This window comes from Alexandromys fortis, unplaced genomic scaffold, assembly GCF_014885135.2.
Source record: "Alexandromys fortis isolate MF-2015 unplaced genomic scaffold, M_Fortis_MF-2015_v1.1 scaffold_168, whole genome shotgun sequence".
In the NCBI taxonomy this organism is placed as follows: domain Eukaryota; kingdom Metazoa; phylum Chordata; class Mammalia; order Rodentia; family Cricetidae; genus Alexandromys; species Alexandromys fortis.
Genome location: NW_026068058.1, coordinates 3,387,739 through 3,400,089, shown reverse-complemented (window position 1 = coordinate 3,400,089; position 12,351 = coordinate 3,387,739).

Here is a 12,351-nt window from a genome sequence, read left to right as displayed (position 1 = left end):
ACACACACACACACACACACACACACACACACACACACACACACTCTGCAGGAGTGAGCAGCCTGGAGAGTGAGCCTGGGAGCTGTCACGGGTGGACTAGACTGAGTGATTTGGGTTTGGGCTGTTGAGCAAGGGCCCTGGCAGTGCTCAGTGGGAGGTAGAGTCCAAGCTGCCTAGTGAGGCTGTCTTTTCCTGGAAAGTGCCTAGGAGAGCACGTGGGTCCCTGCTTCCCTGTTTGCTCTCCTCCCCCTTCCCATCTCCTCCTCCCTCTTTTCTTACCCATGGCCTCTTCCCTTCCATCCCTCCTTCAAAAAAGGGTCTCTCCTCCCTCCCCTCTTATTTTCTTAATATAAAAGCTTGATTTCTACATGAAGACACAAAGGGGTTGGACTTTTTCTAAAGGGATTTTTTTCCCCCTTGAGACAGGGTTTGTCTTTATGACAGCCCTGTCTATCATGGAGCTAACTTGCTTTGTAGAACATGTTGGCCTCACAGAGATCTGCCTGCCTCTGCCTTTGCACCACCACACCCTGCTTAAAGGGACTTCTTTTCTAAGACTGCCTTTATTCAAATCCCCACTCTCAGCTGCAGTGGCCTATTTGAGACTTTGGTCCAGGCTGATTGGATAGGGAGAGTTGCTTCTTGGAGTGAGAGTTCTCTGTTGTGGATCGGAGAATCCTAAGAAGGCTAAGGTCATGAGAGAGTCATAGAAAGAGACCCTCCTTGTCAGGGAATGTGGTACAGTGGTGGTGTTGGGACATCCTGACTTATCCGGAAGCCAGGATATCCTTAGGGCCGCAATAAGACAGCTTGGGGGTAGGGTTAGAGTCGCAATAGGATAGCTCTAGAGGCTGGAGCTGCAATAGGACAGCTCAACCCTGGAGGAAAGGGGTCCTGACTATCGGGAAAGCCAGGCAACCTGAAGCTGGGGTGCAGTGGGGAATGATCTCCCGGCAGGATAGAGGGAGCCTGCTCTTCTCCTGGAGAGCCGCTATAGCTAAGCTCTGCTCTGCTCCCTTAAGGGAACATCCTAGCAGATAGCTCTCTGCTTCTTCTCCCGCCCAAGATGTTTCTTTTGCTAACACTGTACTAAAGGGAAGCCGTCTGCAGAAATGTAGCAATCTCCTCCGGCTCCAGAGAAAAGTTGTCACTTTTCCTTGCTGGCCTTGCCCCCTTAAGGGGCGTCTAGCAAGGTTCTTTTGTTCTGCTGAGGCCCCCTAGGGAGCATCTCAGCAAGGTTTTTCAGCTCTGCTCCCCAAGGGAAGTCCAGGAGAATGAAGGTCAGACTTTTTTTGAGAAAGAGATTTATTTGGGAAGGAGGAATCCAGGAAGGTGGCTGCCTCTGCCAGGGAGGAGTTAATGGCACCTTTTAACTGGGTGCCATTTTAAGGGGTGGAGAGGCTTATATAGGACTTCTTAGAGGCAGAGTTCTCCCAGGGGATTGGTTAGTTTTTCCCTGCTCAGGGATTGGTCAGTTGGTTGGGATAGGGATGGCTCTGACTTCATGGCCAAACTGTGTTTCTTTCACTGGTTCTTTTTAGCTTTTTGACTCTAATCTTAGGACCAGGGCATATTTCTTTCACTGGCTTTAATTCTAGGGACAAAGTGTGTTTCTTTGACACTAGTTTCAGACCCAGGGCACATGTCTTTAGTCCTGGGTTCAGGGATAAAGACTTTTCTCCCCCTGGCCCAGGTCTCAAATCCAGGGTGTGTTTCTTTCTCTGACTCTGGGTTCAGAGTCAGGGTGCTCAGTGATTGGTCGCTTTCCTGCTCCAGTTGTCCCTTTTACCCTACGCTCCTGACTTAATTTTTAATAGTATCAAATATCACTCATCGGGCAGATGGTGTCTGGGATCCCCTCCCCTGGAACCTGGCAATCATCAGTGTTCCTTCAAGGAAGAGACCAAGTGCTAGGGTATTGGCGAGGAGAGGATCTTGCAGAGAGGGATCTCGTCTCCCTAAGAGTTTCTCTTCAAGGCCTGGGACCACATTCTGGTGCCCATGTCTTCTGTGCACGGACCCAGGGAGGGTCAGGCCCTGTATGGACTGCACAGATGGGGTAGTACTGGGGTAACAGCACTGGATATGCCTTAGATCACGCCTGTTTCATGATATCAGTCAGCTGTGGTGACAGGGACGGGCTGTTGACCTGACATGGGACCAGGGATAGTCCTTGTCCCTCTCTACTGTCACCTTCCCTTCCATAGCTGGTCACATACTAACACCAGCATTTGGTGTGAGGGCCCAGCCAAGGAAGGTCACCGCAATGATTGCCTCAGAAATTCTGCCAAGATCCTGTGACAGCCAAGTTCCCATGTCCTGGGACCCATGCCCCAAACCAGGCCCCATTTGTCTTCTCCAGGCTCCCATAGGGCATCCCATCACCCCAAGCCCCAGCTTCCAGCTCCAAGTGTCCCCAGAGCCACCAGGACAAATGTTTCTGCCTCAGCTGGAGGACCACGGGTGGCCTCCACTGAACACGACTCGGAACTCACAGCGAAGCTGAGGACTGCCCGGGTCCTGGCCACGCTTGGCTTTAGTATTCGGCATAATGAGAGAAACTGATGGCAAGCAGTGATCAGCTGTCCCTAGGCACTTCTACACACTCACGTAAGGCAAGTAAGGTGACCCTCAGAAATGTTATACAACTACCCCAAGGTCGCATAGCTATGATGTGGCAAAGTCAGACCTCAAGTCCAGGATTTTGGCTCAGTGTTTTTCCTATCACCCAAGCTCCCTGGGGCTCATTTGGGGACCCTTATTCTAACACATGTTTCCCGCCCTTGACAGAAAATCCTCATGACCTAGTCCCCAAAGGATTATAGGCCCAGAAAGCCGGTGGGGTGGAGGGGTGGGGGTAGGCTGGGAGGCCATGTTCTCTGTATGAGAACCTGGAGAGGGCCTAGAGCTTGTGGTTTGTCCTCTGTACCAAGGCTGTCCCATTACATGGGGGTGGGCATCTAGGAGTCATCTACCGGCTATGGGACAGGTCACAGAAGCAGAGGAGAACCAGTCACATCAGCTAATCAGCCTGGATGTTGCCTGCAAGGTCCCTGGGTGGACCCGAGTGCTTGTGCTTGTTATGCAGATACCCGTGATGTCCTGTGTCAGGGCTGGGTGCTGGAATCAGCAAAACAGACCCTGGTGAAGAGGCCAGCCTGGGTACCGAGCAGTCTACGCACCCCCTAGCTCCTTCTGCATCTCCTGCCTCCTGGACGTCAGTGAGCACATGGGGTGAGCAGCTGGGAACATCCTTTGTCCTGTCTTCTGATATTAAGGTGACATGGTCCAGGTGACTGAGAATCTGAAATAAGCATAGCTTAGAAGTGAAAACCTGGTCAAAGACCACAGTCCAGCCATCCTGCCCTGCAAAGTGAAGACACTTGTTCCTGAGCCTGTTTGGGAACTTTCTAAAAGCCTTCTGTGGGATCCTGACCCACCCTGGGCCTCTTTCCAAATGGAAGGCATTTGAATAGTGGCCTCAGCAATGAGGCCACTCAGCTTCATCCTTAGCCAAATTCTTGCTGATGGGTGTCTCAGTTATTGGACTCTCCACCTGGTAACTCTCCAGCAAACAGAACCCCTCTGTGGGAAACACTTCCTCTGCCATTTGCCACAGATAGCACCGTGCCACTGGTCATCCGTCTTCAAACAGCAATTCATGGAAAATAGTTTTGAAAATAGCAACTGTACTAAGCACACGGGCTCCTCCACTTGCCTTTAATCCCCAAGCAGCTCAACCTAACCCATATTTCCATTGTAATTATAATTACATAACATTGTTATGTTAGGTATTCCAAGTCATCCAGACTACACAAATGCTACACCATTTCACACACAGAGAGAGATTGGTGTCTGTGGGATGTTCTGAAGCTGGTTCCCACTGAATAGCAAGGAGCAGGAGTCTAGAGACCATGTGTGTCATGACAGCCCCTGTGGAAGGTACAATGGGCTCGGTGGCTCTGGTGGCATCAGCACTCGGCCAGGGTGGCAGGAAAAGAAGAAACAGCAAGAGTCCTGCCTTGACCTTGAGTGTACGCAAGACCTTTGTAAGATGTATGCAGGCAACTTTTGAGAGCGATTTTCTTAGGTGGTGGCATTTGTAGAGGATGGTCAGTCACCCTCTGCCGGTGGATACAGACTTAGAGAAGGAAGCTGTCTCCCTGGACCAGCCAGCAGGTTCTGCAAGAAATGGCTGAGAAGTACCTGAATTGATTAACATCTTGTAAGCAAAGCGAGTCAAACCGGAAATCACCTCTAGTTTCATGTAAATCACCCAATGAGTGTGGAGGGTAGGAGGACTAATAGAAACCTGATATACAGGACAAAGGAGGTGATATCCCAGTCTTGCTGCAGCTAGGCTAACCATAGCGAGCCCTAAGGGTAAGATTTTAAAGCCTACTCTAAGCAGGTTACAGTGTTTGGGGAGAAAAATATAGGAAATGTGAGTGAGCCAGAGATAACTTCTAAATGTGTGGAGTTGGTGAATCTGGACCTTGTTTGGACCATGAGGAGGCTTCTGCCTGGAGAAAGGAGGTGATGGTAGGGAGGCTCAGCGCCCTCACCCCGCAGTCCTGATAGGGTATCCAGCTGTCGAAAAGACTGCAATGGCCAAGATCACAGATTCGGAGGATTGTGCCATCCTTCTAAATCCTTCTAAAGTGAGTGTGAAACCCGTTTCTTAATTGCTATGGCGATGATTTAAAGATTACTCTCTGTTTTCTTTCCAGGGAGAAGACACCAACATCAGAGTAACTTCAGGGTGTTTGGGAACTGCAGGATGGAAAGCAGGTGGTCATCTTCACTTAAGGATTTTGCCTCCACGTCTAATACGGCCCTTCTCATGAGCAAAGCTTCCCAGGGCAGGTAGACAGGAACCTAAGAGTCCTAATGTCACTTTCTCCAACTCTAGTGAGAATGATTTCCTTCAACCAGCAGGCATCCAAGTGCCTGGGTAGTCAAGTGCACAGCCCATGGACTGGCTCATTCTGAGAAGAGGGTCATCCAACCCAGCCATGGTCATTACATCTGCACTAGGAGGAGGGTCAGCAATAAGGTCCTACTCAAGGGGCAGGAGCTGGGAGATACCCTAAAAGGACAAGGGAGAGGAGGCAGCAGCTTGGTAGGAAAAGCTGGTTTTCCTTGGTGTGAAATATCACTGGAATCTTCATCACACTTCAGGGTAGGCCCCATGCCCAGCAGCAGTTAGCCACCATCGAATCAACTCAATGGTAATTTTGTAGGCTTTTTGTCTCATACTGTTTTATCTGGACTTTTTTTTTTCTTACTGATCTTTTGCTTGTGTATTATGGCTTCTGATTTTGTATTCTTATAGGTTTTTGTGTGTGTGTGTGTGTGTGTGTGTGTATGTTTCTTGTTTTTTTCCCCATTGTTTGCTTTTTTATTTTATAAAGAAAGAGAGGGGGGGGAACGGTGTAGAGTTGGGTGGAGAAGATCTGGGAGGAAGTAGGGGAGGGGAAATGTGTTCAGAATATATTACCTGAAATTTTTTTTTCAATAAAAAAGATCACATCTCCCACCAGAGATCACATATTAAAAAAGAAGAAGAAGAAGAAGAAGAAGAAGAAGAAGAAGAAGAAGAAGAAGAAGAAGAAGAAGAAGAAGAAGAAGCCAGGCTGTGCTGGTGCACACCTTTATTCCCAGCACTTGGGAGGCAGAGGCAGGTGGATCTCTGTGAGTTCTAGACCAGCCTGGTCTATAAGAGCTAGTTCCAGGATAGGCACCAAAGCTACAGAGAAACCCTGTCTTGAAAAATTGAAAGAAAGAAAGAAAGAAAGAAAGAAAGAAAGGAAGGAAGGAAGGAATAAAGAAAGATTCTGAGCCATGGTATCACATTCTTTTAATCCCAGCACTTGGGAAATAGACAAATCTCTGTGAGTTTGAGGCCAGCCTCGTCTACCAAGTGAGTTCTTGGACAGCCAGGACTCTTACACAGAGAAACCCTGTCTGGAGACAAAACAACAACAACAAAAAAATTTTTTTAAAAAAAAGAAAGGAAGGAAAAAAATAGGTTGGTGCATTTGAGAGGCACAGGCAGGCGGATTCTCTGTGAGGCCAGCCTGTTCTGCAGAGTGAGTTCCAGGACAGGATCTAAAGCTACACAGAGAAACCCTGTCTCAAAATAAATAGATAGATAGATAGATAGATAGATAGATAGATAGATAGATAGATAGAAAGAAAAAAGGCTTTCTTGAAATTCCTTGATTTTAATTAGAACTCCTTGGTTCTAATTCCTAGGGACCCTTTCTATTTTGATCTCTTGTGCTTTAACTCTGTGGTGATTTGAATGAGAATGGCCTCATGGACTTATATATTTGAATGCTTGGCCTCTAGCTGATGAAACAGTCTAGAAAGGACTAGGAGGTATATGGTCTTGTTGGAGGAGGTGTGTCTCTGGGAATGAAGCTTCAAGAGGTGACATCATTCCCAATCCGTTTTCTCTGCCTTGGGCTTGTGCATCCAGGATAAGCTCCCATGTCTGCCTCCCTGCCACCATGCTATTATGCTTCCTGCTATGACGGTCAAGAAACTGTACGCCCCAAATAAATACTTTCTTTTGTGTTTCATTGGCTATGAGGTAGGAAAGTAACTAAGATACATTTATTTCCCAATTCTTTATAGAAATTCTGTCTGGGTTCTCAGTGAAGTAGATGTTATACCAATACATAACGTTAATCTCAACATTTGGGAGGCAGGTGAGTTTCTATGGATTCAAGGCAACTCTACATAGGGTGTTCTAGGCCAGCCAAATCTGCATAGTAAGATTCTTAAAAAAAATAACCAAAACAAAACAACCCATTAATGAATAGCAGAAAGATTTCATTAAGGGACACACCTATGAGAGAATATGCGGGGGGGGGGGGGTCAGGAAAGCCTGGGGGATGATTTGGTCGCTTGACATCCTCTATGACGGAGAGAGGGAAGAAAGGTTGGAGAGAGAGGCTACCATTTATGGTCTTCCATCCTTGACTCAAATTCCCTTGTTTGAGTATCAGCTCTTCTAGGACATGGTCTGTCTTGATGTCCCTGCTTCAGACAATGGCTGAGAACACCCTGCAGGACCATGGTTTTGGAGCAGAAGCTGTGATGGGATTTTTTATGTGCATCTGCAGGTGGCCATGTACAGGGTCATGGCTGCCATATTTTATCATCATGCAGATGCTAAATCTCCTGCATCAAACCTATTCTTCTGGTATCTTTTCTATCCCGAGTTTTCTTAGCTATGTTTTACATCTTTTTCCGCTGTAAGAATTTATGTTTCCAGGTGCATCCCCCCTCTAAACCCCCACTTCCTTTACTTGTTCTTATCTATAACATCATCTTGGCTTATTTTGCCTGTTGCTTTGTCTCTGTTTATTCTGGGTTTTGTACACATGTTTGTCAGAGTCTCTTTCATGTTAGAGTGTTTCCTCAGATGTCCAATGACCCTGGGCTGCCTAGCATTGAAGAGAATGGCACTTATTGAAGCAGTGAGGAAGAGGCTGTGTCTGATCCTGCCGATGGAATGGCCTCAAGATGTCAGTCTAGACAGTGTTTTTTCCCTTAGCCCATAGCTTCCTTATTAGGACTTCTGCTAATTAATGGTCAAGATCCAGCACTTGAGCCCAGAGTAGGGGAAGGAGGTGTGGGCCTCTTTTTAGGCAGTTTGGATTTGCACAAAGATTTGAGTCAACACTGTAACGTGCCTTGTGCCCACCCTAAGCTGTAACTGAAGAAGCCAAGTTCACACCCTTGCTAGTTTTCTCTAGAATGAACCTTAAATCCTGGGCTGGGAAATCTGTTTCCTCTAAGTCCTCTCTCCTCTTCCTCTTTCTTCTCTTCTTCCTCCTCTTTCTTTTCCACTTCCTCTCCTTCTTCTTGGTAGCATCTCTCTAAGTAACTGTGGCTTTCTTGGAACTTTCTATGTAGATCAAGGTGGCCTCGAACTCATAGAGATCTACCACATTCTACTTCCCAAGAACTGGGATTAAAGGAGTGTGCCACCATGTCCAGCCCTATAAGGACTTTCAAACACTATTCCTATTTATAGACCCTAATATCAGCCCTGTTCAGAGGGATCTAAACTCTCTTGCTTCTCTGCCTTGGGCTTTTCCAACTCCATTTTTTCTTTCTTTCTTTCTTTCTTTCTTTCTTTCTTTCTTTCTTTCTTTCTTTCTTTCTTTCTTTCTCTCTCTCTCTCTCTCTCTCTCTCTCTCTCTTTCTTTCTTTCTTTCTTTGGTTTTAGTTTTGGTTTTTCAAGACAGGATTTCTCTGTGTAGCTTTGGGGCCTGTCCTGGAACTTGCTCTGTAGACCAGGCTGGCCTTGAACTCACAGAGATTCCCTGCCTCTGCCTCCCGAGTGCTGGGATTAAAGGCATGAGCCTCCACTGCCCGGCGTTTTCCAGCTTCTTAAACCTTGTAACATCTCTTGACTACTGTATTCTCTTTCCTGGTTCCTCATTGCTTTTTACCTTTGGGGTTCTTTACTCCATTTGTCTTTAAAACAATACTCTAATATATTTTTATATTAAGACCCTTCCAAATTTCTTCCCTGATTACCCAAAAGGTGGGTTCAGGGTTCTGCATAGATTATTTTTGGAGCCATAAAGTCTACAGTTACAAGTGATTTTGGATGAATTAGATCACTGGAGGGACAAAGACTCCATCCCCCCACTGGGGGACATTTTATCTGCTCCATAGATAATTCACGAATCAGCTATTGAGTGTGCTTCCTCACCACTGGTAGGCCTGCATTTGAATCTCAGTTTATGCACAAACTGAATGTTTCTAGAAGCAAGTACCTCTCTGTTTATGGATTAGGCAAAGTCAAGGGTCCCCAAAAGATGAACGATGATGCTATGTGCAGAGTCCTTGGACAGGGCAGTGAGCTCCTCCCTTCCTCTTTTTGACCAAGTGGAAGTCACATTGGCTGTCTTCTATGTCTTTCCTATTCTTCCAGCCATCTCTGCAAAACCATTTCTGCTTTCTCTGCCTGTTCCCACCTCCAGGGGTCTTGCCCCTGGAAATCTGTCACTGTCTCCCTTTGTTGTACGAGTAGAATGTACTGTCAAAGCTAAAGCACATAGGCACCCCTAAAAATGGGTTCTCCAAACAACTTCTGTCAGGATATTCAATGGCAATAGGACAATATTTTTAAAATGTTCTGAATTTACTAACTTCGGTCGCATTCAGGTCCTTGGGTGAGGTGACGCATCAGACTTCCTTCACTGTAAGCAAAGCCAGCATGTTTAGATAGATACACGGGAGAACAGGAGATGGAGTGGCGGGATTGGAAGGGAGACCTAGATTGCTTTCCCTAACTGCAGAAGGAGGTAAAACAGCAGATGGGGGTTGGAGCAAACAGTGGAGTAGGAGGAAGGCTGAACAAAAGAGCCACATGGGTTTCACAGAAGACGTGGCATCCATCAGGTCGGCCGGCCAGCTTCACTGACTCATCAGATTTGTGGAATTGAGAGAATGAATCAGCCCCGTTCTCCTCTGTTGCTTAGCAACGTGTTTCTTTCTTTCTTTTTTTTTTTTTTTTCATTCCCTGCAGGTGCAAAGGGGCCCGGTTTTGAAGGTCGGGGACAAGAGGGCGGTGGACAAGGTTAAGGTCACTAGCTGGTCAGCATAATAATGAGGCAGGCAGCCTGGAGCAGTTGTGCAAGAGGCATCTGCTTCGCAAATAAATGAGGCAGTTAAGAAAACATTGATTTCCCTTCTTTGGGGTGTATTCCTCACATTCGATAAGCACTGTTTGTCTTTGAGCTCTAAGTGCTTGTAGACCTGTTTGTCTTGCCACAGCCTTCTGCTGGTATCTGGGAGGATGAAAAGGCAGACCCACAGTTCACAGGGGCAGGCAGATGTGAGCCCTTGAAAGTGTTGCTGGGGCGATGGCTTGGGAGAGCTCCTTCCCTAGGGTGTTCTGTGGGACCCCAGTGTCTTTTGTCCAGCTCTGTGGTGGTTCCCACCTTGTCTCTACAACCCACTGTGTCTTTTTGAGTCCTCCAGGAAGCATAGCATAAGATGAAGTTAGTGCTGGGATGGATGTATTAGGGGATATGCCCAGGTGAGATAAAGCAGGGAGGAGGCCAGAAGTAATCAAGGACCGATACAAGGCTGTGAATGAAGAGGAGGGGAAAGGCAGGTTGGTGGATGTATCTTAGACCACTATAGAGACTGAAGAAGATTCATATGACCACGAAGGTTTCTCTTTAGCATCCTGCTGGATATATTGCATCAATGGCGTGGGCCTGAGCCTGGCTCTCCTTGCATTTGGTAGTCTTCAGGGGTTGTCCTCAGGGAACCCTATTCCCAGACTTGAGGAGGTTAGACTGCTCTGGAGGAAATAGGACAGCTTGGGGTTAGGTTAGGGGGTCAGTCTGGGCTTTGGGAATATTCCATTGTTGGGGATATCTGAAAAAATAAGAGAGCCACACACTGAGGGATGAAGCGAGGAGAAGGAGTGAACCTAGGGTCAGGCATGGAGCTTGGAATTAGTGTCCATGGGAAGCTTGTATGGAAGGAAAGGTTACACTCAGCAAGGGCTTTGAGTCTCTGCTCTTGTATTCCTCTGTGTTATATGACTGCTCCCTGGGGAAAGTCTCCTATGAACTTGACATGGGAAATGCTGCCAAAAGTGATTTTACTTACAGCTGGGTCTTGGTCATCTTGGATGTCTATAACAAAACACATGAGATTGGGTAATTCACAGACAACATATATTCATTTCTATAATTCCAAAGGCTGAAAACCCTAAGATTGGGGCAAGGGTAGATTCTGCATCTTCCGAACGCCTGGTCCACCTGTTCAAGATGGCACCTTCAACACCGTGTCTTCCCAGCGTAGAAGGCAGAAGGGCAGGACGTAGATGGATGCTGTGTCCTACAGTAGAAGAGAATGTTCCCACTCCATCAAGCCCTTCTACTAAGGCCAGGATACCACATCCTTGAGGGCTTTACCCTCATGATCTAACCACCCTCGATAGGCTCTGCTTTTTAAGACGATCATGTGGTCAATTCCATTTCAGCATGTAAGACCACAGCAAGCCACTCCATTCCTTTTCCTTTCCTACAACCCCCAGCTAGTGTCCTCCACCCATGCAGTTCTGCAGCAGTTCCCATCCCATCCTTGTTGCAAACGTCACCACGTGTGAGTGCTCTAGAAAGCAATTTCTACATGATTTTTTTCCTGGGGTAAGAGGACAAAGGTCTGTTCAGCACTGAAGGGACATTGATGACAGACAAAGGAAACAGTTTTACCCAAATCTAACTAGACGAATCAATGGGGCCACTGGGGTTAGTTACAGGAGGCTTGGATGAAGCTAATTAAAGAAGTGTGGGTGATTCAGGAAGCTGCATTACCAAAATGCTGCTCCAGCATGATTGACAGCTCATGAAAAAAAAAATCTCCTCTCCACTAGCAGTTGTTTTCTGTCTATAAAGTTTTGAGGAGGGGCCTTTTGAGTCTTATAGTTTTCTCGTTGTGAGCCTCCATTCCCTTCCTTGGTGGAATATTTCATTTATCTATCTCTCTGTCTGTCTGTATATCCTGGAGAATGGGTTTCTTTATGTAGCCTTGACTGTCTTGGAACTCCGACTCACTGAGATCTGCCTGCCTCTGCCTTCCCAGCACTAGAATTAAAGGCCAGCACCACCACCCACCCACCCGGTGGAGTGTGGAAGAAACGGCTATACAGTAGCTAGGGTGTCAGAACCAATGTACAGCATCTCTAGCCGGAGCTGCTTCTTGGACCTTCTGCTCGTTCCATTGCTTCCACTCCTGGGTTGGGGCTGCTGTCTCCGTGTTGCCGGAGGGCGAAACTGTGTTTAGACTGTCACTCTTTCTGCTGCACAATGACAACTTTTCCATGCTTCTGGGGGTGGACTTGTGGTAAAGTGTGTTCAGAGAGTGAGGACACTGCAACCTAAAGGGGCACCTAGAGGCACGACTCAGAAGGGACCCAGGATCTGATGTAGAGGTGGCCATAGAGGGTGGGATAGAGTTCCGCCAATGCATTTCCCACATCACCTCACTCACGTCACAGCCCAGGCTTCTGAGGGCAGGCAGGAAGCTAGGCAGCTTGCCTCAGGTGGAGGTTGCTGGATCAGGGTCTCAACCCTGCCTGGCTCCTCAAGAGTCTGCGCAATAAAGGCCAACACTGGCACATAACTACAGTGATGAAGAGGGAGGTCAGGTTGACCTAACCTTCTAGGACAGCTGAGTGAGTCACCAGGCAGGTGGCACTCTGGAGGGGCTCCTTGCAGACCCTAAATTCCCTCCTAAGAGCATCTTTCCCCTTGTGTATGCACTCATGTGACATGGACACTGTCACCCAAGAAGGCCTCCCTT